Source organism: Lathyrus oleraceus, unplaced genomic scaffold (assembly GCF_024323335.1).
Source record: "Lathyrus oleraceus cultivar Zhongwan6 unplaced genomic scaffold, CAAS_Psat_ZW6_1.0 chrUn0005, whole genome shotgun sequence".
Classification (NCBI taxonomy): domain Eukaryota; kingdom Viridiplantae; phylum Streptophyta; class Magnoliopsida; order Fabales; family Fabaceae; genus Lathyrus; species Lathyrus oleraceus.
The window spans coordinates 60,308-81,482 of NW_026112396.1; the positions used below are offsets into that span (position 1 = coordinate 60,308).

Sequence of the window (21,175 nt, forward strand, 5' to 3'; positions counted from 1 at the left end):
GTTTGTTTTGCCGTTAATAAGTGAAAGAAATAAAATATATACAATCAAAGCGCATGAGATATCAGGTGCGATCATACCAGCACTAATGCACCGGATCCCATCAGAACTCCGCAGTTAAGCGTGCTTGGGCGAGAGTAGTACTAGGATGGGTGACCTCCTGGGAAGTCCTTGTGTTGCACCTCTTTTTTTGCGATTTTTTAAATACTTCTTTTTATTTCTGTTAATCGGCGTAAAAGAGTCGGAAAAAGTAGGAGAAGACAAGCATTTCAGCGTTAATTATGTTTGTTTTGCCGTTAATAAGTGAAAGAAATAAAATATATACAATCAAAGCGCATGAGATATCAGGTGCGATCATACCAGCACTAATGCACCGGATCCCATCAGAACTCCGCAGTTAAGCGTGCTTGGGCGAGAGTAGTACTAGGATGGGTGACCTCCTGGGAAGTCCTTGTGTTGCACCTCTTTTTTTGCGATTTTTTAAATACTTCTTTTTATTTCTGTTAATCGGCGTAAAAGAGTCGGAAAAAGTAGGAGAAGACAAGCATTTCAGCGTTAATTATGTTTGTTTTGCCGTTAATAAGTGAAAGAAATAAAATATATACAATCAAAGCGCATGAGATATCAGGTGCGATCATACCAGCACTAATGCACCGGATCCCATCAGAACTCCGCAGTTAAGCGTGCTTGGGCGAGAGTAGTACTAGGATGGGTGACCTCCTGGGAAGTCCTTGTGTTGCACCTCTTTTTTTGCGATTTTTTAAATACTTCTTTTTATTTCTGTTAATCGGCGTAAAAGAGTCGGAAAAAGTAGGAGAAGACAAGCATTTCAGCGTTAATTATGTTTGTTTTGCCGTTAATAAGTGAAAGAAATAAAATATATACAATCAAAGCGCATGAGATATCAGGTGCGATCATACCAGCACTAATGCACCGGATCCCATCAGAACTCCGCAGTTAAGCGTGCTTGGGCGAGAGTAGTACTAGGATGGGTGACCTCCTGGGAAGTCCTTGTGTTGCACCTCTTTTTTTGCGATTTTTTAAATACTTCTTTTTATTTCTGTTAATCGGCGTAAAAGAGTCGGAAAAAGTAGGAGAAGACAAGCATTTCAGCGTTAATTATGTTTGTTTTGCCGTTAATAAGTGAAAGAAATAAAATATATACAATCAAAGCGCATGAGATATCAGGTGCGATCATACCAGCACTAATGCACCGGATCCCATCAGAACTCCGCAGTTAAGCGTGCTTGGGCGAGAGTAGTACTAGGATGGGTGACCTCCTGGGAAGTCCTTGTGTTGCACCTCTTTTTTTGCGATTTTTTAAATACTTCTTTTTATTTCTGTTAATCGGCGTAAAAGAGTCGGAAAAAGTAGGAGAAGACAAGCATTTCAGCGTTAATTATGTTTGTTTTGCCGTTAATAAGTGAAAGAAATAAAATATATACAATCAAAGCGCATGAGATATCAGGTGCGATCATACCAGCACTAATGCACCGGATCCCATCAGAACTCCGCAGTTAAGCGTGCTTGGGCGAGAGTAGTACTAGGATGGGTGACCTCCTGGGAAGTCCTTGTGTTGCACCTCTTTTTTTGCGATTTTTTAAATACTTCTTTTTATTTCTGTTAATCGGCGTAAAAGAGTCGGAAAAAGTAGGAGAAGACAAGCATTTCAGCGTTAATTATGTTTGTTTTGCCGTTAATAAGTGAAAGAAATAAAATATATACAATCAAAGCGCATGAGATATCAGGTGCGATCATACCAGCACTAATGCACCGGATCCCATCAGAACTCCGCAGTTAAGCGTGCTTGGGCGAGAGTAGTACTAGGATGGGTGACCTCCTGGGAAGTCCTTGTGTTGCACCTCTTTTTTTGCGATTTTTTAAATACTTCTTTTTATTTCTGTTAATCGGCGTAAAAGAGTCGGAAAAAGTAGGAGAAGACAAGCATTTCAGCGTTAATTATGTTTGTTTTGCCGTTAATAAGTGAAAGAAATAAAATATATACAATCAAAGCGCATGAGATATCAGGTGCGATCATACCAGCACTAATGCACCGGATCCCATCAGAACTCCGCAGTTAAGCGTGCTTGGGCGAGAGTAGTACTAGGATGGGTGACCTCCTGGGAAGTCCTTGTGTTGCACCTCTTTTTTTGCGATTTTTTAAATACTTCTTTTTATTTCTGTTAATCGGCGTAAAAGAGTCGGAAAAAGTAGGAGAAGACAAGCATTTCAGCGTTAATTATGTTTGTTTTGCCGTTAATAAGTGAAAGAAATAAAATATATACAATCAAAGCGCATGAGATATCAGGTGCGATCATACCAGCACTAATGCACCGGATCCCATCAGAACTCCGCAGTTAAGCGTGCTTGGGCGAGAGTAGTACTAGGATGGGTGACCTCCTGGGAAGTCCTTGTGTTGCACCTCTTTTTTTGCGATTTTTTAAATACTTCTTTTTATTTCTGTTAATCGGCGTAAAAGAGTCGGAAAAAGTAGGAGAAGACAAGCATTTCAGCGTTAATTATGTTTGTTTTGCCGTTAATAAGTGAAAGAAATAAAATATATACAATCAAAGCGCATGAGATATCAGGTGCGATCATACCAGCACTAATGCACCGGATCCCATCAGAACTCCGCAGTTAAGCGTGCTTGGGCGAGAGTAGTACTAGGATGGGTGACCTCCTGGGAAGTCCTTGTGTTGCACCTCTTTTTTTGCGATTTTTTAAATACTTCTTTTTATTTCTGTTAATCGGCGTAAAAGAGTCGGAAAAAGTAGGAGAAGACAAGCATTTCAGCGTTAATTATGTTTGTTTTGCCGTTAATAAGTGAAAGAAATAAAATATATACAATCAAAGCGCATGAGATATCAGGTGCGATCATACCAGCACTAATGCACCGGATCCCATCAGAACTCCGCAGTTAAGCGTGCTTGGGCGAGAGTAGTACTAGGATGGGTGACCTCCTGGGAAGTCCTTGTGTTGCACCTCTTTTTTTGCGATTTTTTAAATACTTCTTTTTATTTCTGTTAATCGGCGTAAAAGAGTCGGAAAAAGTAGGAGAAGACAAGCATTTCAGCGTTAATTATGTTTGTTTTGCCGTTAATAAGTGAAAGAAATAAAATATATACAATCAAAGCGCATGAGATATCAGGTGCGATCATACCAGCACTAATGCACCGGATCCCATCAGAACTCCGCAGTTAAGCGTGCTTGGGCGAGAGTAGTACTAGGATGGGTGACCTCCTGGGAAGTCCTTGTGTTGCACCTCTTTTTTTGCGATTTTTTAAATACTTCTTTTTATTTCTGTTAATCGGCGTAAAAGAGTCGGAAAAAGTAGGAGAAGACAAGCATTTCAGCGTTAATTATGTTTGTTTTGCCGTTAATAAGTGAAAGAAATAAAATATATACAATCAAAGCGCATGAGATATCAGGTGCGATCATACCAGCACTAATGCACCGGATCCCATCAGAACTCCGCAGTTAAGCGTGCTTGGGCGAGAGTAGTACTAGGATGGGTGACCTCCTGGGAAGTCCTTGTGTTGCACCTCTTTTTTTGCGATTTTTTAAATACTTCTTTTTATTTCTGTTAATCGGCGTAAAAGAGTCGGAAAAAGTAGGAGAAGACAAGCATTTCAGCGTTAATTATGTTTGTTTTGCCGTTAATAAGTGAAAGAAATAAAATATATACAATCAAAGCGCATGAGATATCAGGTGCGATCATACCAGCACTAATGCACCGGATCCCATCAGAACTCCGCAGTTAAGCGTGCTTGGGCGAGAGTAGTACTAGGATGGGTGACCTCCTGGGAAGTCCTTGTGTTGCACCTCTTTTTTTGCGATTTTTTAAATACTTCTTTTTATTTCTGTTAATCGGCGTAAAAGAGTCGGAAAAAGTAGGAGAAGACAAGCATTTCAGCGTTAATTATGTTTGTTTTGCCGTTAATAAGTGAAAGAAATAAAATATATACAATCAAAGCGCATGAGATATCAGGTGCGATCATACCAGCACTAATGCACCGGATCCCATCAGAACTCCGCAGTTAAGCGTGCTTGGGCGAGAGTAGTACTAGGATGGGTGACCTCCTGGGAAGTCCTTGTGTTGCACCTCTTTTTTTGCGATTTTTTAAATACTTCTTTTTATTTCTGTTAATCGGCGTAAAAGAGTCGGAAAAAGTAGGAGAAGACAAGCATTTCAGCGTTAATTATGTTTGTTTTGCCGTTAATAAGTGAAAGAAATAAAATATATACAATCAAAGCGCATGAGATATCAGGTGCGATCATACCAGCACTAATGCACCGGATCCCATCAGAACTCCGCAGTTAAGCGTGCTTGGGCGAGAGTAGTACTAGGATGGGTGACCTCCTGGGCGTTAATTATGTTTGTTTTGCCGTTAATAAGTGAAAGAAATAAAATATATACAATCAAAGCGCATGAGATATCAGGTGCGATCATACCAGCACTAATGCACCGGATCCCATCAGAACTCCGCAGTTAAGCGTGCTTGGGCGAGAGTAGTACTAGGATGGGTGACCTCCTGGGAAGTCCTTGTGTTGCACCTCTTTTTTTGCGATTTTTTAATACTTCTTTTTATTTCTGTTAATCGGCGTAAAAGAGTCGGAAAAAGTAGGAGAAGACAAGCATTTCAGCGTTAATTATGTTTGTTTTGCCGTTAATAAGTGAAAGAAATAAAATATATACAATCAAAGCGCATGAGATATCAGGTGCGATCATACCAGCACTAATGCACCGGATCCCATCAGAACTCCGCAGTTAAGCGTGCTTGGGCGAGAGTAGTACTAGGATGGGTGACCTCCTGGGAAGTCCTTGTGTTGCACCTCTTTTTTTGCGATTTTTTAAATACTTCTTTTTATTTCTGTTAATCGGCGTAAAAGAGTCGGAAAAAGTAGGAGAAGACAAGCATTTCAGCGTTAATTATGTTTGTTTTGCCGTTAATAAGTGAAAGAAATAAAATATATACAATCAAAGCGCATGAGATATCAGGTGCGATCATACCAGCACTAATGCACCGGATCCCATCAGAACTCCGCAGTTAAGCGTGCTTGGGCGAGAGTAGTACTAGGATGGGTGACCTCCTGGGAAGTCCTTGTGTTGCACCTCTTTTTTTGCGATTTTTTAAATACTTCTTTTTATTTCTGTTAATCGGCGTAAAAGAGTCGGAAAAAGTAGGAGAAGACAAGCATTTCAGCGTTAATTATGTTTGTTTTGCCGTTAATAAGTGAAAGAAATAAAATATATACAATCAAAGCGCATGAGATATCAGGTGCGATCATACCAGCACTAATGCACCGGATCCCATCAGAACTCCGCAGTTAAGCGTGCTTGGGCGAGAGTAGTACTAGGATGGGTGACCTCCTGGGCGTTAATTATGTTTGTTTTGCCGTTAATAAGTGAAAGAAATAAAATATATACAATCAAAGCGCATGAGATATCAGGTGCGATCATACCAGCACTAATGCACCGGATCCCATCAGAACTCCGCAGTTAAGCGTGCTTGGGCGAGAGTAGTACTAGGATGGGTGACCTCCTGGGAAGTCCTTGTGTTGCACCTCTTTTTTTGCGATTTTTTAAATACTTCTTTTTATTTCTGTTAATCGGCGTAAAAGAGTCGGAAAAAGTAGGAGAAGACAAGCATTTCAGCGTTAATTATGTTTGTTTTGCCGTTAATAAGTGAAAGAAATAAAATATATACAATCAAAGCGCATGAGATATCAGGTGCGATCATACCAGCACTAATGCACCGGATCCCATCAGAACTCCGCAGTTAAGCGTGCTTGGGCGAGAGTAGTACTAGGATGGGTGACCTCCTGGGAAGTCCTTGTGTTGCACCTCTTTTTTTGCGATTTTTTAAATACTTCTTTTTATTTCTGTTAATCGGCGTAAAAGAGTCGGAAAAAGTAGGAGAAGACAAGCATTTCAGCGTTAATTATGTTTGTTTTGCCGTTAATAAGTGAAAGAAATAAAATATATACAATCAAAGCGCATGAGATATCAGGTGCGATCATACCAGCACTAATGCACCGGATCCCATCAGAACTCCGCAGTTAAGCGTGCTTGGGCGAGAGTAGTACTAGGATGGGTGACCTCCTGGGAAGTCCTTGTGTTGCACCTCTTTTTTTGCGATTTTTTAAATACTTCTTTTTATTTCTGTTAATCGGCGTAAAAGAGTCGGAAAAAGTAGGAGAAGACAAGCATTTCAGCGTTAATTATGTTTGTTTTGCCGTTAATAAGTGAAAGAAATAAAATATATACAATCAAAGCGCATGAGATATCAGGTGCGATCATACCAGCACTAATGCACCGGATCCCATCAGAACTCCGCAGTTAAGCGTGCTTGGGCGAGAGTAGTACTAGGATGGGTGACCTCCTGGGAAGTCCTTGTGTTGCACCTCTTTTTTTGCGATTTTTTAAATACTTCTTTTTATTTCTGTTAATCGGCGTAAAAGAGTCGGAAAAAGTAGGAGAAGACAAGCATTTCAGCGTTAATTATGTTTGTTTTGCCGTTAATAAGTGAAAGAAATAAAATATATACAATCAAAGCGCATGAGATATCAGGTGCGATCATACCAGCACTAATGCACCGGATCCCATCAGAACTCCGCAGTTAAGCGTGCTTGGGCGAGAGTAGTACTAGGATGGGTGACCTCCTGGGAAGTCCTTGTGTTGCACCTCTTTTTTTGCGATTTTTTAAATACTTCTTTTTATTTCTGTTAATCGGCGTAAAAGAGTCGGAAAAAGTAGGAGAAGACAAGCATTTCAGCGTTAATTATGTTTGTTTTGCCGTTAATAAGTGAAAGAAATAAAATATATACAATCAAAGCGCATGAGATATCAGGTGCGATCATACCAGCACTAATGCACCGGATCCCATCAGAACTCCGCAGTTAAGCGTGCTTGGGCGAGAGTAGTACTAGGATGGGTGACCTCCTGGGAAGTCCTTGTGTTGCACCTCTTTTTTTGCGATTTTTTAAATACTTCTTTTTATTTCTGTTAATCGGCGTAAAAGAGTCGGAAAAAGTAGGAGAAGACAAGCATTTCAGCGTTAATTATGTTTGTTTTGCCGTTAATAAGTGAAAGAAATAAAATATATACAATCAAAGCGCATGAGATATCAGGTGCGATCATACCAGCACTAATGCACCGGATCCCATCAGAACTCCGCAGTTAAGCGTGCTTGGGCGAGAGTAGTACTAGGATGGGTGACCTCCTGGGAAGTCCTTGTGTTGCACCTCTTTTTTTGCGATTTTTTAAATACTTCTTTTTATTTCTGTTAATCGGCGTAAAAGAGTCGGAAAAAGTAGGAGAAGACAAGCATTTCAGCGTTAATTATGTTTGTTTTGCCGTTAATAAGTGAAAGAAATAAAATATATACAATCAAAGCGCATGAGATATCAGGTGCGATCATACCAGCACTAATGCACCGGATCCCATCAGAACTCCGCAGTTAAGCGTGCTTGGGCGAGAGTAGTACTAGGATGGGTGACCTCCTGGGAAGTCCTTGTGTTGCACCTCTTTTTTTGCGATTTTTTAAATACTTCTTTTTATTTCTGTTAATCGGCGTAAAAGAGTCGGAAAAAGTAGGAGAAGACAAGCATTTCAGCGTTAATTATGTTTGTTTTGCCGTTAATAAGTGAAAGAAATAAAATATATACAATCAAAGCGCATGAGATATCAGGTGCGATCATACCAGCACTAATGCACCGGATCCCATCAGAACTCCGCAGTTAAGCGTGCTTGGGCGAGAGTAGTACTAGGATGGGTGACCTCCTGGGAAGTCCTTGTGTTGCACCTCTTTTTTTGCGATTTTTTAAATACTTCTTTTTATTTCTGTTAATCGGCGTAAAAGAGTCGGAAAAAGTAGGAGAAGACAAGCATTTCAGCGTTAATTATGTTTGTTTTGCCGTTAATAAGTGAAAGAAATAAAATATATACAATCAAAGCGCATGAGATATCAGGTGCGATCATACCAGCACTAATGCACCGGATCCCATCAGAACTCCGCAGTTAAGCGTGCTTGGGCGAGAGTAGTACTAGGATGGGTGACCTCCTGGGAAGTCCTTGTGTTGCACCTCTTTTTTTGCGATTTTTTAAATACTTCTTTTTATTTCTGTTAATCGGCGTAAAAGAGTCGGAAAAAGTAGGAGAAGACAAGCATTTCAGCGTTAATTATGTTTGTTTTGCCGTTAATAAGTGAAAGAAATAAAATATATACAATCAAAGCGCATGAGATATCAGGTGCGATCATACCAGCACTAATGCACCGGATCCCATCAGAACTCCGCAGTTAAGCGTGCTTGGGCGAGAGTAGTACTAGGATGGGTGACCTCCTGGGAAGTCCTTGTGTTGCACCTCTTTTTTTGCGATTTTTTAAATACTTCTTTTTATTTCTGTTAATCGGCGTAAAAGAGTCGGAAAAAGTAGGAGAAGACAAGCATTTCAGCGTTAATTATGTTTGTTTTGCCGTTAATAAGTGAAAGAAATAAAATATATACAATCAAAGCGCATGAGATATCAGGTGCGATCATACCAGCACTAATGCACCGGATCCCATCAGAACTCCGCAGTTAAGCGTGCTTGGGCGAGAGTAGTACTAGGATGGGTGACCTCCTGGGAAGTCCTTGTGTTGCACCTCTTTTTTTGCGATTTTTTAAATACTTCTTTTTATTTCTGTTAATCGGCGTAAAAGAGTCGGAAAAAGTAGGAGAAGACAAGCATTTCAGCGTTAATTATGTTTGTTTTGCCGTTAATAAGTGAAAGAAATAAAATATATACAATCAAAGCGCATGAGATATCAGGTGCGATCATACCAGCACTAATGCACCGGATCCCATCAGAACTCCGCAGTTAAGCGTGCTTGGGCGAGAGTAGTACTAGGATGGGTGACCTCCTGGGAAGTCCTTGTGTTGCACCTCTTTTTTTGCGATTTTTTAAATACTTCTTTTTATTTCTGTTAATCGGCGTAAAAGAGTCGGAAAAAGTAGGAGAAGACAAGCATTTCAGCGTTAATTATGTTTGTTTTGCCGTTAATAAGTGAAAGAAATAAAATATATACAATCAAAGCGCATGAGATATCAGGTGCGATCATACCAGCACTAATGCACCGGATCCCATCAGAACTCCGCAGTTAAGCGTGCTTGGGCGAGAGTAGTACTAGGATGGGTGACCTCCTGGGAAGTCCTTGTGTTGCACCTCTTTTTTTGCGATTTTTTAAATACTTCTTTTTATTTCTGTTAATCGGCGTAAAAGAGTCGGAAAAAGTAGGAGAAGACAAGCATTTCAGCGTTAATTATGTTTGTTTTGCCGTTAATAAGTGAAAGAAATAAAATATATACAATCAAAGCGCATGAGATATCAGGTGCGATCATACCAGCACTAATGCACCGGATCCCATCAGAACTCCGCAGTTAAGCGTGCTTGGGCGAGAGTAGTACTAGGATGGGTGACCTCCTGGGAAGTCCTTGTGTTGCACCTCTTTTTTTGCGATTTTTTAAATACTTCTTTTTATTTCTGTTAATCGGCGTAAAAGAGTCGGAAAAAGTAGGAGAAGACAAGCATTTCAGCGTTAATTATGTTTGTTTTGCCGTTAATAAGTGAAAGAAATAAAATATATACAATCAAAGCGCATGAGATATCAGGTGCGATCATACCAGCACTAATGCACCGGATCCCATCAGAACTCCGCAGTTAAGCGTGCTTGGGCGAGAGTAGTACTAGGATGGGTGACCTCCTGGGAAGTCCTTGTGTTGCACCTCTTTTTTTGCGATTTTTTAAATACTTCTTTTTATTTCTGTTAATCGGCGTAAAAGAGTCGGAAAAAGTAGGAGAAGACAAGCATTTCAGCGTTAATTATGTTTGTTTTGCCGTTAATAAGTGAAAGAAATAAAATATATACAATCAAAGCGCATGAGATATCAGGTGCGATCATACCAGCACTAATGCACCGGATCCCATCAGAACTCCGCAGTTAAGCGTGCTTGGGCGAGAGTAGTACTAGGATGGGTGACCTCCTGGGAAGTCCTTGTGTTGCACCTCTTTTTTTGCGATTTTTTAAATACTTCTTTTTATTTCTGTTAATCGGCGTAAAAGAGTCGGAAAAAGTAGGAGAAGACAAGCATTTCAGCGTTAATTATGTTTGTTTTGCCGTTAATAAGTGAAAGAAATAAAATATATACAATCAAAGCGCATGAGATATCAGGTGCGATCATACCAGCACTAATGCACCGGATCCCATCAGAACTCCGCAGTTAAGCGTGCTTGGGCGAGAGTAGTACTAGGATGGGTGACCTCCTGGGCGTTAATTATGTTGTTTTGCCGTTAATAAGTGAAAGAAATAAAATATATACAATCAAAGCGCATGAGATATCAGGTGCGATCATACCAGCACTAATGCACCGGATCCCATCAGAACTCCGCAGTTAAGCGTGCTTGGGCGAGAGTAGTACTAGGATGGGTGACCTCCTGGGAAGTCCTTGTGTTGCACCTCTTTTTTTGCGATTTTTTAAATACTTCTTTTTATTTCTGTTAATCGGCGTAAAAGAGTCGGAAAAAGTAGGAGAAGACAAGCATTTCAGCGTTAATTATGTTTGTTTTGCCGTTAATAAGTGAAAGAAATAAAATATATACAATCAAAGCGCATGAGATATCAGGTGCGATCATACCAGCACTAATGCACCGGATCCCATCAGAACTCCGCAGTTAAGCGTGCTTGGGCGAGAGTAGTACTAGGATGGGTGACCTCCTGGGAAGTCCTTGTGTTGCACCTCTTTTTTTGCGATTTTTTAAATACTTCTTTTTATTTCTGTTAATCGGCGTAAAAGAGTCGGAAAAAGTAGGAGAAGACAAGCATTTCAGCGTTAATTATGTTTGTTTTGCCGTTAATAAGTGAAAGAAATAAAATATATACAATCAAAGCGCATGAGATATCAGGTGCGATCATACCAGCACTAATGCACCGGATCCCATCAGAACTCCGCAGTTAAGCGTGCTTGGGCGAGAGTAGTACTAGGATGGGTGACCTCCTGGGAAGTCCTTGTGTTGCACCTCTTTTTTTGCGATTTTTTAAATACTTCTTTTTATTTCTGTTAATCGGCGTAAAAGAGTCGGAAAAAGTAGGAGAAGACAAGCATTTCAGCGTTAATTATGTTTGTTTTGCCGTTAATAAGTGAAAGAAATAAAATATATACAATCAAAGCGCATGAGATATCAGGTGCGATCATACCAGCACTAATGCACCGGATCCCATCAGAACTCCGCAGTTAAGCGTGCTTGGGCGAGAGTAGTACTAGGATGGGTGACCTCCTGGGAAGTCCTTGTGTTGCACCTCTTTTTTTGCGATTTTTTAAATACTTCTTTTTATTTCTGTTAATCGGCGTAAAAGAGTCGGAAAAAGTAGGAGAAGACAAGCATTTCAGCGTTAATTATGTTTGTTTTGCCGTTAATAAGTGAAAGAAATAAAATATATACAATCAAAGCGCATGAGATATCAGGTGCGATCATACCAGCACTAATGCACCGGATCCCATCAGAACTCCGCAGTTAAGCGTGCTTGGGCGAGAGTAGTACTAGGATGGGTGACCTCCTGGGAAGTCCTTGTGTTGCACCTCTTTTTTTGCGATTTTTTAAATACTTCTTTTTATTTCTGTTAATCGGCGTAAAAGAGTCGGAAAAAGTAGGAGAAGACAAGCATTTCAGCGTTAATTATGTTTGTTTTGCCGTTAATAAGTGAAAGAAATAAAATATATACAATCAAAGCGCATGAGATATCAGGTGCGATCATACCAGCACTAATGCACCGGATCCCATCAGAACTCCGCAGTTAAGCGTGCTTGGGCGAGAGTAGTACTAGGATGGGTGACCTCCTGGGAAGTCCTTGTGTTGCACCTCTTTTTTTGCGATTTTTTAAATACTTCTTTTTATTTCTGTTAATCGGCGTAAAAGAGTCGGAAAAAGTAGGAGAAGACAAGCATTTCAGCGTTAATTATGTTTGTTTTGCCGTTAATAAGTGAAAGAAATAAAATATATACAATCAAAGCGCATGAGATATCAGGTGCGATCATACCAGCACTAATGCACCGGATCCCATCAGAACTCCGCAGTTAAGCGTGCTTGGGCGAGAGTAGTACTAGGATGGGTGACCTCCTGGGAAGTCCTTGTGTTGCACCTCTTTTTTTGCGATTTTTTAAATACTTCTTTTTATTTCTGTTAATCGGCGTAAAAGAGTCGGAAAAAGTAGGAGAAGACAAGCATTTCAGCGTTAATTATGTTTGTTTTGCCGTTAATAAGTGAAAGAAATAAAATATATACAATCAAAGCGCATGAGATATCAGGTGCGATCATACCAGCACTAATGCACCGGATCCCATCAGAACTCCGCAGTTAAGCGTGCTTGGGCGAGAGTAGTACTAGGATGGGTGACCTCCTGGGAAGTCCTTGTGTTGCACCTCTTTTTTTGCGATTTTTTAAATACTTCTTTTTATTTCTGTTAATCGGCGTAAAAGAGTCGGAAAAAGTAGGAGAAGACAAGCATTTCAGCGTTAATTATGTTTGTTTTGCCGTTAATAAGTGAAAGAAATAAAATATATACAATCAAAGCGCATGAGATATCAGGTGCGATCATACCAGCACTAATGCACCGGATCCCATCAGAACTCCGCAGTTAAGCGTGCTTGGGCGAGAGTAGTACTAGGATGGGTGACCTCCTGGGCGTGTAATTATGTTTTGTTTTGCCGTTAATAAGTGAAAGAAATAAAATATATACAATCAAAGCGCATGAGATATCAGGTGCGATCATACCAGCACTAATGCACCGGATCCCATCAGAACTCCGCAGTTAAGCGTGCTTGGGCGAGAGTAGTACTAGGATGGGTGACCTCCTGGGAAGTCCTTGTGTTGCACCTCTTTTTTTGCGATTTTTTAAATACTTCTTTTTATTTCTGTTAATCGGCGTAAAAGAGTCGGAAAAAGTAGGAGAAGACAAGCATTTCAGCGTTAATTATGTTTGTTTTGCCGTTAATAAGTGAAAGAAATAAAATATATACAATCAAAGCGCATGAGATATCAGGTGCGATCATACCAGCACTAATGCACCGGATCCCATCAGAACTCCGCAGTTAAGCGTGCTTGGGCGAGAGTAGTACTAGGATGGGTGACCTCCTGGGAAGTCCTTGTGTTGCACCTCTTTTTTTGCGATTTTTTAAATACTTCTTTTTATTTCTGTTAATCGGCGTAAAAGAGTCGGAAAAAGTAGGAGAAGACAAGCATTTCAGCGTTAATTATGTTTGTTTTGCCGTTAATAAGTGAAAGAAATAAAATATATACAATCAAAGCGCATGAGATATCAGGTGCGATCATACCAGCACTAATGCACCGGATCCCATCAGAACTCCGCAGTTAAGCGTGCTTGGGCGAGAGTAGTACTAGGATGGGTGACCTCCTGGGAAGTCCTTGTGTTGCACCTCTTTTTTTGCGATTTTTTAAATACTTCTTTTTATTTCTGTTAATCGGCGTAAAAGAGTCGGAAAAAGTAGGAGAAGACAAGCATTTCAGCGTTAATTATGTTTGTTTTGCCGTTAATAAGTGAAAGAAATAAAATATATACAATCAAAGCGCATGAGATATCAGGTGCGATCATACCAGCACTAATGCACCGGATCCCATCAGAACTCCGCAGTTAAGCGTGCTTGGGCGAGAGTAGTACTAGGATGGGTGACCTCCTGGGCGTTAATTATGTTTGTTTTGCCGTTAATAAGTGAAAGAAATAAAATATATACAATCAAAGCGCATGAGATATCAGGTGCGATCATACCAGCACTAATGCACCGGATCCCATCAGAACTCCGCAGTTAAGCGTGCTTGGGCGAGAGTAGTACTAGGATGGGTGACCTCCTGGGAAGTCCTTGTGTTGCACCTCTTTTTTTGCGATTTTTTAAATACTTCTTTTTATTTCTGTTAATCGGCGTAAAAGAGTCGGAAAAAGTAGGAGAAGACAAGCATTTCAGCGTTAATTATGTTTGTTTTGCCGTTAATAAGTGAAAGAAATAAAATATATACAATCAAAGCGCATGAGATATCAGGTGCGATCATACCAGCACTAATGCACCGGATCCCATCAGAACTCCGCAGTTAAGCGTGCTTGGGCGAGAGTAGTACTAGGATGGGTGACCTCCTGGGAAGTCCTTGTGTTGCACCTCTTTTTTTGCGATTTTTTAAATACTTCTTTTTATTTCTGTTAATCGGCGTAAAAGAGTCGGAAAAAGTAGGAGAAGACAAGCATTTCAGCGTTAATTATGTTTGTTTTGCCGTTAATAAGTGAAAGAAATAAAATATATACAATCAAAGCGCATGAGATATCAGGTGCGATCATACCAGCACTAATGCACCGGATCCCATCAGAACTCCGCAGTTAAGCGTGCTTGGGCGAGAGTAGTACTAGGATGGGTGACCTCCTGGGAAGTCCTTGTGTTGCACCTCTTTTTTTGCGATTTTTTAAATACTTCTTTTTATTTCTGTTAATCGGCGTAAAAGAGTCGGAAAAAGTAGGAGAAGACAAGCATTTCAGCGTTAATTATGTTTGTTTTGCCGTTAATAAGTGAAAGAAATAAAATATATACAATCAAAGCGCATGAGATATCAGGTGCGATCATACCAGCACTAATGCACCGGATCCCATCAGAACTCCGCAGTTAAGCGTGCTTGGGCGAGAGTAGTACTAGGATGGGTGACCTCCTGGGAAGTCCTTGTGTTGCACCTCTTTTTTTGCGATTTTTTAAATACTTCTTTTTATTTCTGTTAATCGGCGTAAAAGAGTCGGAAAAAGTAGGAGAAGACAAGCATTTCAGCGTTAATTATGTTTGTTTTGCCGTTAATAAGTGAAAGAAATAAAATATATACAATCAAAGCGCATGAGATATCAGGTGCGATCATACCAGCACTAATGCACCGGATCCCATCAGAACTCCGCAGTTAAGCGTGCTTGGGCGAGAGTAGTACTAGGATGGGTGACCTCCTGGGAAGTCCTTGTGTTGCACCTCTTTTTTTGCGATTTTTTAAATACTTCTTTTTATTTCTGTTAATCGGCGTAAAAGAGTCGGAAAAAGTAGGAGAAGACAAGCATTTCAGCGTTAATTATGTTTGTTTTGCCGTTAATAAGTGAAAGAAATAAAATATATACAATCAAAGCGCATGAGATATCAGGTGCGATCATACCAGCACTAATGCACCGGATCCCATCAGAACTCCGCAGTTAAGCGTGCTTGGGCGAGAGTAGTACTAGGATGGGTGACCTCCTGGGAAGTCCTTGTGTTGCACCTCTTTTTTTGCGATTTTTTAAATACTTCTTTTTATTTCTGTTAATCGGCGTAAAAGAGTCGGAAAAAGTAGGAGAAGACAAGCATTTCAGCGTTAATTATGTTTGTTTTGCCGTTAATAAGTGAAAGAAATAAAATATATACAATCAAAGCGCATGAGATATCAGGTGCGATCATACCAGCACTAATGCACCGGATCCCATCAGAACTCCGCAGTTAAGCGTGCTTGGGCGAGAGTAGTACTAGGATGGGTGACCTCCTGGGAAGTCCTTGTGTTGCACCTCTTTTTTTGCGATTTTTTAAATACTTCTTTTTATTTCTGTTAATCGGCGTAAAAGAGTCGGAAAAAGTAGGAGAAGACAAGCATTTCAGCGTTAATTATGTTTGTTTTGCCGTTAATAAGTGAAAGAAATAAAATATATACAATCAAAGCGCATGAGATATCAGGTGCGATCATACCAGCACTAATGCACCGGATCCCATCAGAACTCCGCAGTTAAGCGTGCTTGGGCGAGAGTAGTACTAGGATGGGTGACCTCCTGGGAAGTCCTTGTGTTGCACCTCTTTTTTTGCGATTTTTTAAATACTTCTTTTTATTTCTGTTAATCGGCGTAAAAGAGTCGGAAAAAGTAGGAGAAGACAAGCATTTCAGCGTTAATTATGTTTGTTTTGCCGTTAATAAGTGAAAGAAATAAAATATATACAATCAAAGCGCATGAGATATCAGGTGCGATCATACCAGCACTAATGCACCGGATCCCATCAGAACTCCGCAGTTAAGCGTGCTTGGGCGAGAGTAGTACTAGGATGGGTGACCTCCTGGGAAGTCCTTGTGTTGCACCTCTTTTTTTGCGATTTTTTAAATACTTCTTTTTATTTCTGTTAATCGGCGTAAAAGAGTCGGAAAAAGTAGGAGAAGACAAGCATTTCAGCGTTAATTATGTTTGTTTTGCCGTTAATAAGTGAAAGAAATAAAATATATACAATCAAAGCGCATGAGATATCAGGTGCGATCATACCAGCACTAATGCACCGGATCCCATCAGAACTCCGCAGTTAAGCGTGCTTGGGCGAGAGTAGTACTAGGATGGGTGACCTCCTGGGAAGTCCTTGTGTTGCACCTCTTTTTTTGCGATTTTTTAAATACTTCTTTTTATTTCTGTTAATCGGCGTAAAAGAGTCGGAAAAAGTAGGAGAAGACAAGCATTTCAGCGTTAATTATGTTTGTTTTGCCGTTAATAAGTGAAAGAAATAAAATATATACAATCAAAGCGCATGAGATATCAGGTGCGATCATACCAGCACTAATGCACCGGATCCCATCAGAACTCCGCAGTTAAGCGTGCTTGGGCGAGAGTAGTACTAGGATGGGTGACCTCCTGGGAAGTCCTTGTGTTGCACCTCTTTTTTTGCGATTTTTTAAATACTTCTTTTTATTTCTGTTAATCGGCGTAAAAGAGTCGGAAAAAGTAGGAGAAGACAAGCATTTCAGCGTTAATTATGTTTGTTTTGCCGTTAATAAGTGAAAGAAATAAAATATATACAATCAAAGCGCATGAGATATCAGGTGCGATCATACCAGCACTAATGCACCGGATCCCATCAGAACTCCGCAGTTAAGCGTGCTTGGGCGAGAGTAGTACTAGGATGGGTGACCTCCTGGGAAGTCCTTGTGTTGCACCTCTTTTTTGCGATTTTTTAAATACTTCTTTTTATTTCTGTTAATCGGCGTAAAAGAGTCGGAAAAAGTAGGAGAAGACAAGCATTTCAGCGTTAATTATGTTTGTTTTGCCGTTAATAAGTGAAAGAAATAAAATATATACAATCAAAGCGCATGAGATATCAGGTGCGATCATACCAGCACTAATGCACCGGATCCCATCAGAACTCCGCAGTTAAGCGTGCTTGGGCGAGAGTAGTACTAGGATGGGTGACCTCCTGGGAAGTCCTTGTGTTGCACCTCTTTTTTTGCGATTTTTTAAATACTTCTTTTTATTTCTGTTAATCGGCGTAAAAGAGTCGGAAAAAGTAGGAGAAGACAAGCATTTCAGCGTTAATTATGTTTGTTTTGCCGTTAATAAGTGAAAGAAATAAAATATATACAATCAAAGCGCATGAGATATCAGGTGCGATCATACCAGCACTAATGCACCGGATCCCATCAGAACTCCGCAGTTAAGCGTGCTTGGGCGAGAGTAGTACTAGGATGGGTGACCTCCTGGGAAGTCCTTGTGTTGCACCTCTTTTTTTGCGATTTTTTAAATACTTCTTTTTATTTCTGTTAATCGGCGTAAAAGAGTCGGAAAAAGTAGGAGAAGACAAGCATTTCAGCGTTAATTATGTTTGTTTTGCCGTTAATAAGTGAAAGAAATAAAATATATACAATCAAAGCGCATGAGATATCAGGTGCGATCATACCAGCACTAATGCACCGGATCCCATCAGAACTCCGCAGTTAAGCGTGCTTGGGCGAGAGTAGTACTAGGATGGGTGACCTCCTGGGAAGTCCTTGTGTTGCACCTCTTTTTTTGCGATTTTTTAAATACTTCTTTTTATTTCTGTTAATCGGCGTAAAAGAGTCGGAAAAAGTAGGAGAAGACAAGCATTTCAGCGTTAATTATGTTTGTTTTGCCGTTAATAAGTGAAAGAAATAAAATATATACAATCAAAGCGCATGAGATATCAGGTGCGATCATACCAGCACTAATGCACCGGATCCCATCAGAACTCCGCAGTTAAGCGTGCTTGGGCGAGAGTAGTACTAGGATGGGTGACCTCCTGGGAAGTCCTTGTGTTGCACCTCTTTTTTTGCGATTTTTTAAATACTTCTTTTTATTTCTGTTAATCGGCGTAAAAGAGTCGGAAAAAGTAGGAGAAGACAAGCATTTCAGCGTTAATTATGTTTGTTTTGCCGTTAATAAGTGAAAGAAATAAAATATATACAATCAAAGCGCATGAGATATCAGGTGCGATCATACCAGCACTAATGCACCGGATCCCATCAGAACTCCGCAGTTAAGCGTGCTTGGGCGAGAGTAGTACTAGGATGGGTGACCTCCTGGGAAGTCCTTGTGTTGCACCTCTTTTTTTGCGATTTTTTAAATACTTCTTTTTATTTCTGTTAATCGGCGTAAAAGAGTCGGAAAAAGTAGGAGAAGACAAGCATTTCAGCGTTAATTATGTTTGTTTTGCCGTTAATAAGTGAAAGAAATAAAATATATACAATCAAAGCGCATGAGATATCAGGTGCGATCATACCAGCACTAATGCACCGGATCCCATCAGAACTCCGCAGTTAAGCGTGCTTGGGCGAGAGTAGTACTAGGATGGGTGACCTCCTGGGAAGTCCTTGTGTTGCACCTCTTTTTTGCGATTTTTTAAATACTTCTTTTTATTTCTGTTAATCGGCGTAAAAGAGTCGGAAAAAGTAGGAGAAGACAAGCATTTCAGCGTTAATTATGTTTGTTTTGCCGTTAATAAGTGAAAGAAATAAAATATATACAATCAAAGCGCATGAGATATCAGGTGCGATCATACCAGCACTAATGCACCGGATCCCATCAGAACTCCGCAGTTAAGCGTGCTTGGGCGAGAGTAGTACTAGGATGGGTGACCTCCTGGGAAGTCCTTGTGTTGCACCTCTTTTTTTGCGATTTTTTAAATACTTCTTTTTATTTCTGTTAATCGGCGTAAAAGAGTCGGAAAAAGTAGGAGAAGACAAGCATTTCAGCGTTAATTATGTTTGTTTTGCCGTTAATAAGTGAAAGAAATAAAATATATACAATCAAAGCGCATGAGATATCAGGTGCGATCATACCAGCACTAATGCACCGGATCCCATCAGAACTCCGCAGTTAAGCGTGCTTGGGCGAGAGTAGTACTAGGATGGGTGACCTCCTGGGAAGTCCTTGTGTTGCACCTCTTTTTTGCGATTTTTTAAATACTTCTTTTTATTTCTGTTAATCGGCGTAAAAGAGTCGGAAAAAGTAGGAGAAGACAAGCATTTCAGCGTTAATTATGTTTGTTTTGCCGTTAATAAGTGAAAGAAATAAAATATATACAATCAAAGCGCATGAGATATCAGGTGCGATCATACCAGCACTAATGCACCGGATCCCATCAGAACTCCGCAGTTAAGCGTGCTTGGGCGAGAGTAGTACTAGGATGGGTGACCTCCTGGGAAGTCCTTGTGTTGCACCTCTTTTTTTGCGATTTTTTAAATACTTCTTTTTATTTCTGTTAATCGGCGTAAAAGAGTCGGAAAAAGTAGGAGAAGACAAGCATTTCAGCGTTAATTATGTTTGTTTTGCCGTTAATAAGTGAAAGAAATAAAATATATACAATCAAAGCGCATGAGATATCAGGTGCGATCATACCAGCACTAATGCACCGGATCCCATCAGAACTCCGCAGTTAAGCGTGCTTGGGCGAGAGTAGTACTAGGATGGGTGACCTCCTGGGAAGTCCTTGTGTTGCACCTCTTTTTTTGCGATTTTTTAAATACTTCTTTTTATTTCTGTTAATCGGCGTAAAAGAGTCGGAAAAAGTAGGAGAAGACAAGCATTTCAGCGTTAATTATGTTTGTTTTGCCGTTAATAAGTGAAAGAAATAAAATATATACAATCAAAGCGCATGAGATATCAGGTGCGATCATACCAGCACTAATGCACCGGATCCCATCAGAACTCCGCAGTTAAGCGTGCTTGGGCGAGAGTAGTACTAGGATGGGTGACCTCCTGGGAAGTCCTTGTGTTGCACCTCTTTTTTTGCGATTTTTTAAATACTTCTTTTTATTTCTGTTAATCGGCGTAAAAGAGTCGGAAAAAGTAGGAGAAGACAAGCATTTCAGCGTTAATTATGTTTGTTTTGCCGTTAATAAGTGAAAGAAATAAAATATATACAATCAAAGCGCATGAGATATCAGGTGCGATCATACCAGCACTAATGCACCGGATCCCATCAGAACTCCGCAGTTAAGCGTGCTTGGGCGAGAGTAGTACTAGGATGGGTGACCTCCTGGGAAGTCCTTGTGTTGCACCTCTTTTTTTGCGATTTTTTAAATACTTCTTTTTATTTCTGTTAATCGGCGTAAAAGAGTCGGAAAAAGTAGGAGAAGACAAGCATTTCAGCGTTAATTATGTTTGTTTTGCCGTTAATAAGTGAAAGAAATAAAATATATACAATCAAAGCGCATGAGATATCAGGTGCGATCATACCAGCACTAATGCACCGGATCCCATCAGAACTCCGCAGTTAAGCGTGCTTGGGCGAGAGTAGTACTAGGATGGGTGACCTCCTGGGAAGTCCTTGTGTTGCACCTCTTTTTTTGCGATTTTTAAATACTTCTTTTTATTTCTGTTAATCGGCGTAAAAGAGTCGGAAAAAGTAGGAGAAGACAAGCATTTCAGCGTTAATTATGTTTGTTTTGCCGTTAATAAGTGAAAGAAATAAAATATATACAATCAAAGCGCATGAGATATCAGGTGCGATCATACCAGCACTAATGCACCGGATCCCATCAGAACTCCGCAGTTAAGCGTGCTTGGGCGAGAGTAGTACTAGGATGGGTGACCTCCTGGGCGTTAATTATGTTTGTTTTGCCGTTAATAAGTGAAAGAAATAAAATATATACAATCAAAGCGCATGAGATATCAGGTGCGATCATACCAGCACTAATGCACCGGATCCCATCAGAACTCCGCAGTTAAGCGTGCTTGGGCGAGAGTAGTACTAGGATGGGTGACCTCCTGGGAAGTCCTTGTGTTGCACCTCTTTTTTTGCGATTTTTTAAATACTTCTTTTTATTTCTGTTAATCGGCGTAAAAGAGTCGGAAAAAGTAGGAGAAGACAAGCATTT

At 40.2% G+C, this 21,175-nt stretch overlaps 72 non-coding genes and 6 pseudogenes across 72 annotated transcripts; all 78 read left to right on the forward strand.

Moving 5' to 3' along the window:
* The first annotated feature begins 63 nt into the window (after positions 1 to 63).
* Positions 64 to 182, forward strand: LOC127111661 (5S ribosomal RNA). Its single transcript, XR_007798271.1, has one exon. It is a non-coding gene; the product is annotated as a 5S ribosomal RNA (ribosomal RNA).
* A 161-nt stretch (positions 183 to 343) lies between these two features.
* LOC127111663 (5S ribosomal RNA) lies at positions 344 to 462 on the forward strand. Its single transcript, XR_007798272.1, has one exon. It is a non-coding gene; the product is annotated as a 5S ribosomal RNA (ribosomal RNA).
* A 161-nt stretch (positions 463 to 623) lies between these two features.
* LOC127111664 (5S ribosomal RNA) lies at positions 624 to 742 on the forward strand. The gene has a single exon (XR_007798273.1). It is a non-coding gene; the product is annotated as a 5S ribosomal RNA (ribosomal RNA).
* Positions 743 to 903: 161 nt separating this feature from the next.
* On the forward strand, positions 904 to 1,022 carry LOC127111666 (5S ribosomal RNA). The gene has a single exon (XR_007798275.1). It is a non-coding gene; the product is annotated as a 5S ribosomal RNA (ribosomal RNA).
* Positions 1,023 to 1,183: 161 nt separating this feature from the next.
* Positions 1,184 to 1,302, forward strand: LOC127111667 (5S ribosomal RNA). Its single transcript, XR_007798276.1, has one exon. It is a non-coding gene; the product is annotated as a 5S ribosomal RNA (ribosomal RNA).
* A 161-nt stretch (positions 1,303 to 1,463) lies between these two features.
* On the forward strand, positions 1,464 to 1,582 carry LOC127111668 (5S ribosomal RNA). Its single transcript, XR_007798277.1, has one exon. It is a non-coding gene; the product is annotated as a 5S ribosomal RNA (ribosomal RNA).
* A 161-nt stretch (positions 1,583 to 1,743) lies between these two features.
* Positions 1,744 to 1,862, forward strand: LOC127111669 (5S ribosomal RNA). The gene has a single exon (XR_007798278.1). It is a non-coding gene; the product is annotated as a 5S ribosomal RNA (ribosomal RNA).
* Positions 1,863 to 2,023: 161 nt separating this feature from the next.
* LOC127111670 (5S ribosomal RNA) lies at positions 2,024 to 2,142 on the forward strand. The gene has a single exon (XR_007798279.1). It is a non-coding gene; the product is annotated as a 5S ribosomal RNA (ribosomal RNA).
* Positions 2,143 to 2,303: 161 nt separating this feature from the next.
* On the forward strand, positions 2,304 to 2,422 carry LOC127111671 (5S ribosomal RNA). Its single transcript, XR_007798280.1, has one exon. It is a non-coding gene; the product is annotated as a 5S ribosomal RNA (ribosomal RNA).
* Positions 2,423 to 2,583: 161 nt separating this feature from the next.
* On the forward strand, positions 2,584 to 2,702 carry LOC127111672 (5S ribosomal RNA). The gene has a single exon (XR_007798281.1). It is a non-coding gene; the product is annotated as a 5S ribosomal RNA (ribosomal RNA).
* Positions 2,703 to 2,863: 161 nt separating this feature from the next.
* Positions 2,864 to 2,982, forward strand: LOC127111673 (5S ribosomal RNA). Its single transcript, XR_007798282.1, has one exon. It is a non-coding gene; the product is annotated as a 5S ribosomal RNA (ribosomal RNA).
* Positions 2,983 to 3,143: 161 nt separating this feature from the next.
* On the forward strand, positions 3,144 to 3,262 carry LOC127111674 (5S ribosomal RNA). Its single transcript, XR_007798283.1, has one exon. It is a non-coding gene; the product is annotated as a 5S ribosomal RNA (ribosomal RNA).
* A 161-nt stretch (positions 3,263 to 3,423) lies between these two features.
* On the forward strand, positions 3,424 to 3,542 carry LOC127111675 (5S ribosomal RNA). Its single transcript, XR_007798284.1, has one exon. It is a non-coding gene; the product is annotated as a 5S ribosomal RNA (ribosomal RNA).
* A 161-nt stretch (positions 3,543 to 3,703) lies between these two features.
* On the forward strand, positions 3,704 to 3,822 carry LOC127111677 (5S ribosomal RNA). Its single transcript, XR_007798286.1, has one exon. It is a non-coding gene; the product is annotated as a 5S ribosomal RNA (ribosomal RNA).
* Positions 3,823 to 3,983: 161 nt separating this feature from the next.
* LOC127111679 (5S ribosomal RNA) lies at positions 3,984 to 4,102 on the forward strand. Its single transcript, XR_007798287.1, has one exon. It is a non-coding gene; the product is annotated as a 5S ribosomal RNA (ribosomal RNA).
* Positions 4,103 to 4,263: 161 nt separating this feature from the next.
* LOC127111446 (uncharacterized) lies at positions 4,264 to 4,386 on the forward strand (annotated as a pseudogene).
* A 49-nt stretch (positions 4,387 to 4,435) lies between these two features.
* LOC127111680 (5S ribosomal RNA) lies at positions 4,436 to 4,554 on the forward strand. Its single transcript, XR_007798288.1, has one exon. It is a non-coding gene; the product is annotated as a 5S ribosomal RNA (ribosomal RNA).
* A 160-nt stretch (positions 4,555 to 4,714) lies between these two features.
* On the forward strand, positions 4,715 to 4,833 carry LOC127111681 (5S ribosomal RNA). Its single transcript, XR_007798289.1, has one exon. It is a non-coding gene; the product is annotated as a 5S ribosomal RNA (ribosomal RNA).
* A 161-nt stretch (positions 4,834 to 4,994) lies between these two features.
* LOC127111682 (5S ribosomal RNA) lies at positions 4,995 to 5,113 on the forward strand. The gene has a single exon (XR_007798290.1). It is a non-coding gene; the product is annotated as a 5S ribosomal RNA (ribosomal RNA).
* A 161-nt stretch (positions 5,114 to 5,274) lies between these two features.
* LOC127111487 (uncharacterized) lies at positions 5,275 to 5,397 on the forward strand (annotated as a pseudogene).
* Positions 5,398 to 5,446: 49 nt separating this feature from the next.
* LOC127111683 (5S ribosomal RNA) lies at positions 5,447 to 5,565 on the forward strand. Its single transcript, XR_007798291.1, has one exon. It is a non-coding gene; the product is annotated as a 5S ribosomal RNA (ribosomal RNA).
* Positions 5,566 to 5,726: 161 nt separating this feature from the next.
* On the forward strand, positions 5,727 to 5,845 carry LOC127111684 (5S ribosomal RNA). Its single transcript, XR_007798292.1, has one exon. It is a non-coding gene; the product is annotated as a 5S ribosomal RNA (ribosomal RNA).
* A 161-nt stretch (positions 5,846 to 6,006) lies between these two features.
* LOC127111685 (5S ribosomal RNA) lies at positions 6,007 to 6,125 on the forward strand. Its single transcript, XR_007798293.1, has one exon. It is a non-coding gene; the product is annotated as a 5S ribosomal RNA (ribosomal RNA).
* A 161-nt stretch (positions 6,126 to 6,286) lies between these two features.
* LOC127111686 (5S ribosomal RNA) lies at positions 6,287 to 6,405 on the forward strand. The gene has a single exon (XR_007798294.1). It is a non-coding gene; the product is annotated as a 5S ribosomal RNA (ribosomal RNA).
* Positions 6,406 to 6,566: 161 nt separating this feature from the next.
* LOC127111687 (5S ribosomal RNA) lies at positions 6,567 to 6,685 on the forward strand. Its single transcript, XR_007798295.1, has one exon. It is a non-coding gene; the product is annotated as a 5S ribosomal RNA (ribosomal RNA).
* Positions 6,686 to 6,846: 161 nt separating this feature from the next.
* Positions 6,847 to 6,965, forward strand: LOC127111689 (5S ribosomal RNA). Its single transcript, XR_007798297.1, has one exon. It is a non-coding gene; the product is annotated as a 5S ribosomal RNA (ribosomal RNA).
* A 161-nt stretch (positions 6,966 to 7,126) lies between these two features.
* Positions 7,127 to 7,245, forward strand: LOC127111690 (5S ribosomal RNA). The gene has a single exon (XR_007798298.1). It is a non-coding gene; the product is annotated as a 5S ribosomal RNA (ribosomal RNA).
* Positions 7,246 to 7,406: 161 nt separating this feature from the next.
* LOC127111691 (5S ribosomal RNA) lies at positions 7,407 to 7,525 on the forward strand. The gene has a single exon (XR_007798299.1). It is a non-coding gene; the product is annotated as a 5S ribosomal RNA (ribosomal RNA).
* Positions 7,526 to 7,686: 161 nt separating this feature from the next.
* Positions 7,687 to 7,805, forward strand: LOC127111692 (5S ribosomal RNA). Its single transcript, XR_007798300.1, has one exon. It is a non-coding gene; the product is annotated as a 5S ribosomal RNA (ribosomal RNA).
* A 161-nt stretch (positions 7,806 to 7,966) lies between these two features.
* Positions 7,967 to 8,085, forward strand: LOC127111693 (5S ribosomal RNA). Its single transcript, XR_007798301.1, has one exon. It is a non-coding gene; the product is annotated as a 5S ribosomal RNA (ribosomal RNA).
* A 161-nt stretch (positions 8,086 to 8,246) lies between these two features.
* On the forward strand, positions 8,247 to 8,365 carry LOC127111695 (5S ribosomal RNA). Its single transcript, XR_007798302.1, has one exon. It is a non-coding gene; the product is annotated as a 5S ribosomal RNA (ribosomal RNA).
* A 161-nt stretch (positions 8,366 to 8,526) lies between these two features.
* On the forward strand, positions 8,527 to 8,645 carry LOC127111696 (5S ribosomal RNA). The gene has a single exon (XR_007798303.1). It is a non-coding gene; the product is annotated as a 5S ribosomal RNA (ribosomal RNA).
* Positions 8,646 to 8,806: 161 nt separating this feature from the next.
* LOC127111697 (5S ribosomal RNA) lies at positions 8,807 to 8,925 on the forward strand. The gene has a single exon (XR_007798304.1). It is a non-coding gene; the product is annotated as a 5S ribosomal RNA (ribosomal RNA).
* Positions 8,926 to 9,086: 161 nt separating this feature from the next.
* LOC127111698 (5S ribosomal RNA) lies at positions 9,087 to 9,205 on the forward strand. Its single transcript, XR_007798305.1, has one exon. It is a non-coding gene; the product is annotated as a 5S ribosomal RNA (ribosomal RNA).
* A 161-nt stretch (positions 9,206 to 9,366) lies between these two features.
* On the forward strand, positions 9,367 to 9,485 carry LOC127111699 (5S ribosomal RNA). The gene has a single exon (XR_007798306.1). It is a non-coding gene; the product is annotated as a 5S ribosomal RNA (ribosomal RNA).
* A 161-nt stretch (positions 9,486 to 9,646) lies between these two features.
* Positions 9,647 to 9,765, forward strand: LOC127111701 (5S ribosomal RNA). Its single transcript, XR_007798308.1, has one exon. It is a non-coding gene; the product is annotated as a 5S ribosomal RNA (ribosomal RNA).
* A 161-nt stretch (positions 9,766 to 9,926) lies between these two features.
* On the forward strand, positions 9,927 to 10,045 carry LOC127111702 (5S ribosomal RNA). Its single transcript, XR_007798309.1, has one exon. It is a non-coding gene; the product is annotated as a 5S ribosomal RNA (ribosomal RNA).
* Positions 10,046 to 10,206: 161 nt separating this feature from the next.
* On the forward strand, positions 10,207 to 10,328 carry LOC127111432 (uncharacterized; annotated as a pseudogene).
* A 49-nt stretch (positions 10,329 to 10,377) lies between these two features.
* LOC127111703 (5S ribosomal RNA) lies at positions 10,378 to 10,496 on the forward strand. Its single transcript, XR_007798310.1, has one exon. It is a non-coding gene; the product is annotated as a 5S ribosomal RNA (ribosomal RNA).
* Positions 10,497 to 10,657: 161 nt separating this feature from the next.
* LOC127111704 (5S ribosomal RNA) lies at positions 10,658 to 10,776 on the forward strand. Its single transcript, XR_007798311.1, has one exon. It is a non-coding gene; the product is annotated as a 5S ribosomal RNA (ribosomal RNA).
* Positions 10,777 to 10,937: 161 nt separating this feature from the next.
* Positions 10,938 to 11,056, forward strand: LOC127111705 (5S ribosomal RNA). The gene has a single exon (XR_007798312.1). It is a non-coding gene; the product is annotated as a 5S ribosomal RNA (ribosomal RNA).
* A 161-nt stretch (positions 11,057 to 11,217) lies between these two features.
* On the forward strand, positions 11,218 to 11,336 carry LOC127111706 (5S ribosomal RNA). Its single transcript, XR_007798313.1, has one exon. It is a non-coding gene; the product is annotated as a 5S ribosomal RNA (ribosomal RNA).
* Positions 11,337 to 11,497: 161 nt separating this feature from the next.
* LOC127111707 (5S ribosomal RNA) lies at positions 11,498 to 11,616 on the forward strand. Its single transcript, XR_007798314.1, has one exon. It is a non-coding gene; the product is annotated as a 5S ribosomal RNA (ribosomal RNA).
* A 161-nt stretch (positions 11,617 to 11,777) lies between these two features.
* LOC127111708 (5S ribosomal RNA) lies at positions 11,778 to 11,896 on the forward strand. Its single transcript, XR_007798315.1, has one exon. It is a non-coding gene; the product is annotated as a 5S ribosomal RNA (ribosomal RNA).
* A 161-nt stretch (positions 11,897 to 12,057) lies between these two features.
* Positions 12,058 to 12,176, forward strand: LOC127111709 (5S ribosomal RNA). The gene has a single exon (XR_007798316.1). It is a non-coding gene; the product is annotated as a 5S ribosomal RNA (ribosomal RNA).
* A 161-nt stretch (positions 12,177 to 12,337) lies between these two features.
* On the forward strand, positions 12,338 to 12,456 carry LOC127111711 (5S ribosomal RNA). Its single transcript, XR_007798317.1, has one exon. It is a non-coding gene; the product is annotated as a 5S ribosomal RNA (ribosomal RNA).
* Positions 12,457 to 12,617: 161 nt separating this feature from the next.
* On the forward strand, positions 12,618 to 12,739 carry LOC127111433 (uncharacterized; annotated as a pseudogene).
* A 52-nt stretch (positions 12,740 to 12,791) lies between these two features.
* LOC127111713 (5S ribosomal RNA) lies at positions 12,792 to 12,910 on the forward strand. Its single transcript, XR_007798319.1, has one exon. It is a non-coding gene; the product is annotated as a 5S ribosomal RNA (ribosomal RNA).
* Positions 12,911 to 13,071: 161 nt separating this feature from the next.
* Positions 13,072 to 13,190, forward strand: LOC127111714 (5S ribosomal RNA). The gene has a single exon (XR_007798320.1). It is a non-coding gene; the product is annotated as a 5S ribosomal RNA (ribosomal RNA).
* Positions 13,191 to 13,351: 161 nt separating this feature from the next.
* On the forward strand, positions 13,352 to 13,470 carry LOC127111715 (5S ribosomal RNA). Its single transcript, XR_007798321.1, has one exon. It is a non-coding gene; the product is annotated as a 5S ribosomal RNA (ribosomal RNA).
* A 161-nt stretch (positions 13,471 to 13,631) lies between these two features.
* Positions 13,632 to 13,754, forward strand: LOC127111489 (uncharacterized; annotated as a pseudogene).
* Positions 13,755 to 13,803: 49 nt separating this feature from the next.
* LOC127111716 (5S ribosomal RNA) lies at positions 13,804 to 13,922 on the forward strand. The gene has a single exon (XR_007798322.1). It is a non-coding gene; the product is annotated as a 5S ribosomal RNA (ribosomal RNA).
* Positions 13,923 to 14,083: 161 nt separating this feature from the next.
* LOC127111717 (5S ribosomal RNA) lies at positions 14,084 to 14,202 on the forward strand. The gene has a single exon (XR_007798323.1). It is a non-coding gene; the product is annotated as a 5S ribosomal RNA (ribosomal RNA).
* A 161-nt stretch (positions 14,203 to 14,363) lies between these two features.
* On the forward strand, positions 14,364 to 14,482 carry LOC127111719 (5S ribosomal RNA). Its single transcript, XR_007798325.1, has one exon. It is a non-coding gene; the product is annotated as a 5S ribosomal RNA (ribosomal RNA).
* Positions 14,483 to 14,643: 161 nt separating this feature from the next.
* LOC127111720 (5S ribosomal RNA) lies at positions 14,644 to 14,762 on the forward strand. Its single transcript, XR_007798326.1, has one exon. It is a non-coding gene; the product is annotated as a 5S ribosomal RNA (ribosomal RNA).
* A 161-nt stretch (positions 14,763 to 14,923) lies between these two features.
* LOC127111721 (5S ribosomal RNA) lies at positions 14,924 to 15,042 on the forward strand. Its single transcript, XR_007798327.1, has one exon. It is a non-coding gene; the product is annotated as a 5S ribosomal RNA (ribosomal RNA).
* A 161-nt stretch (positions 15,043 to 15,203) lies between these two features.
* On the forward strand, positions 15,204 to 15,322 carry LOC127111722 (5S ribosomal RNA). The gene has a single exon (XR_007798328.1). It is a non-coding gene; the product is annotated as a 5S ribosomal RNA (ribosomal RNA).
* Positions 15,323 to 15,483: 161 nt separating this feature from the next.
* LOC127111723 (5S ribosomal RNA) lies at positions 15,484 to 15,602 on the forward strand. Its single transcript, XR_007798329.1, has one exon. It is a non-coding gene; the product is annotated as a 5S ribosomal RNA (ribosomal RNA).
* Positions 15,603 to 15,763: 161 nt separating this feature from the next.
* Positions 15,764 to 15,882, forward strand: LOC127111725 (5S ribosomal RNA). The gene has a single exon (XR_007798331.1). It is a non-coding gene; the product is annotated as a 5S ribosomal RNA (ribosomal RNA).
* Positions 15,883 to 16,043: 161 nt separating this feature from the next.
* LOC127111727 (5S ribosomal RNA) lies at positions 16,044 to 16,162 on the forward strand. Its single transcript, XR_007798332.1, has one exon. It is a non-coding gene; the product is annotated as a 5S ribosomal RNA (ribosomal RNA).
* Positions 16,163 to 16,323: 161 nt separating this feature from the next.
* Positions 16,324 to 16,442, forward strand: LOC127111728 (5S ribosomal RNA). Its single transcript, XR_007798333.1, has one exon. It is a non-coding gene; the product is annotated as a 5S ribosomal RNA (ribosomal RNA).
* Positions 16,443 to 16,603: 161 nt separating this feature from the next.
* On the forward strand, positions 16,604 to 16,722 carry LOC127111729 (5S ribosomal RNA). The gene has a single exon (XR_007798334.1). It is a non-coding gene; the product is annotated as a 5S ribosomal RNA (ribosomal RNA).
* Positions 16,723 to 16,883: 161 nt separating this feature from the next.
* LOC127111730 (5S ribosomal RNA) lies at positions 16,884 to 17,002 on the forward strand. Its single transcript, XR_007798335.1, has one exon. It is a non-coding gene; the product is annotated as a 5S ribosomal RNA (ribosomal RNA).
* Positions 17,003 to 17,162: 160 nt separating this feature from the next.
* LOC127111731 (5S ribosomal RNA) lies at positions 17,163 to 17,281 on the forward strand. The gene has a single exon (XR_007798336.1). It is a non-coding gene; the product is annotated as a 5S ribosomal RNA (ribosomal RNA).
* A 161-nt stretch (positions 17,282 to 17,442) lies between these two features.
* LOC127111732 (5S ribosomal RNA) lies at positions 17,443 to 17,561 on the forward strand. The gene has a single exon (XR_007798337.1). It is a non-coding gene; the product is annotated as a 5S ribosomal RNA (ribosomal RNA).
* Positions 17,562 to 17,722: 161 nt separating this feature from the next.
* On the forward strand, positions 17,723 to 17,841 carry LOC127111733 (5S ribosomal RNA). Its single transcript, XR_007798338.1, has one exon. It is a non-coding gene; the product is annotated as a 5S ribosomal RNA (ribosomal RNA).
* A 161-nt stretch (positions 17,842 to 18,002) lies between these two features.
* LOC127111734 (5S ribosomal RNA) lies at positions 18,003 to 18,121 on the forward strand. The gene has a single exon (XR_007798339.1). It is a non-coding gene; the product is annotated as a 5S ribosomal RNA (ribosomal RNA).
* Positions 18,122 to 18,282: 161 nt separating this feature from the next.
* Positions 18,283 to 18,401, forward strand: LOC127111735 (5S ribosomal RNA). The gene has a single exon (XR_007798340.1). It is a non-coding gene; the product is annotated as a 5S ribosomal RNA (ribosomal RNA).
* Positions 18,402 to 18,562: 161 nt separating this feature from the next.
* On the forward strand, positions 18,563 to 18,681 carry LOC127111737 (5S ribosomal RNA). Its single transcript, XR_007798342.1, has one exon. It is a non-coding gene; the product is annotated as a 5S ribosomal RNA (ribosomal RNA).
* Positions 18,682 to 18,841: 160 nt separating this feature from the next.
* LOC127111738 (5S ribosomal RNA) lies at positions 18,842 to 18,960 on the forward strand. Its single transcript, XR_007798343.1, has one exon. It is a non-coding gene; the product is annotated as a 5S ribosomal RNA (ribosomal RNA).
* Positions 18,961 to 19,121: 161 nt separating this feature from the next.
* On the forward strand, positions 19,122 to 19,240 carry LOC127111739 (5S ribosomal RNA). Its single transcript, XR_007798344.1, has one exon. It is a non-coding gene; the product is annotated as a 5S ribosomal RNA (ribosomal RNA).
* Positions 19,241 to 19,400: 160 nt separating this feature from the next.
* On the forward strand, positions 19,401 to 19,519 carry LOC127111740 (5S ribosomal RNA). Its single transcript, XR_007798345.1, has one exon. It is a non-coding gene; the product is annotated as a 5S ribosomal RNA (ribosomal RNA).
* A 161-nt stretch (positions 19,520 to 19,680) lies between these two features.
* LOC127111741 (5S ribosomal RNA) lies at positions 19,681 to 19,799 on the forward strand. The gene has a single exon (XR_007798346.1). It is a non-coding gene; the product is annotated as a 5S ribosomal RNA (ribosomal RNA).
* A 161-nt stretch (positions 19,800 to 19,960) lies between these two features.
* Positions 19,961 to 20,079, forward strand: LOC127111743 (5S ribosomal RNA). Its single transcript, XR_007798347.1, has one exon. It is a non-coding gene; the product is annotated as a 5S ribosomal RNA (ribosomal RNA).
* A 161-nt stretch (positions 20,080 to 20,240) lies between these two features.
* LOC127111744 (5S ribosomal RNA) lies at positions 20,241 to 20,359 on the forward strand. Its single transcript, XR_007798348.1, has one exon. It is a non-coding gene; the product is annotated as a 5S ribosomal RNA (ribosomal RNA).
* Positions 20,360 to 20,520: 161 nt separating this feature from the next.
* LOC127111745 (5S ribosomal RNA) lies at positions 20,521 to 20,639 on the forward strand. The gene has a single exon (XR_007798349.1). It is a non-coding gene; the product is annotated as a 5S ribosomal RNA (ribosomal RNA).
* A 160-nt stretch (positions 20,640 to 20,799) lies between these two features.
* LOC127111490 (uncharacterized) lies at positions 20,800 to 20,922 on the forward strand (annotated as a pseudogene).
* Positions 20,923 to 20,971: 49 nt separating this feature from the next.
* Positions 20,972 to 21,090, forward strand: LOC127111746 (5S ribosomal RNA). The gene has a single exon (XR_007798350.1). It is a non-coding gene; the product is annotated as a 5S ribosomal RNA (ribosomal RNA).
* The last annotated feature ends 85 nt before the right edge of the window (positions 21,091 to 21,175 follow it).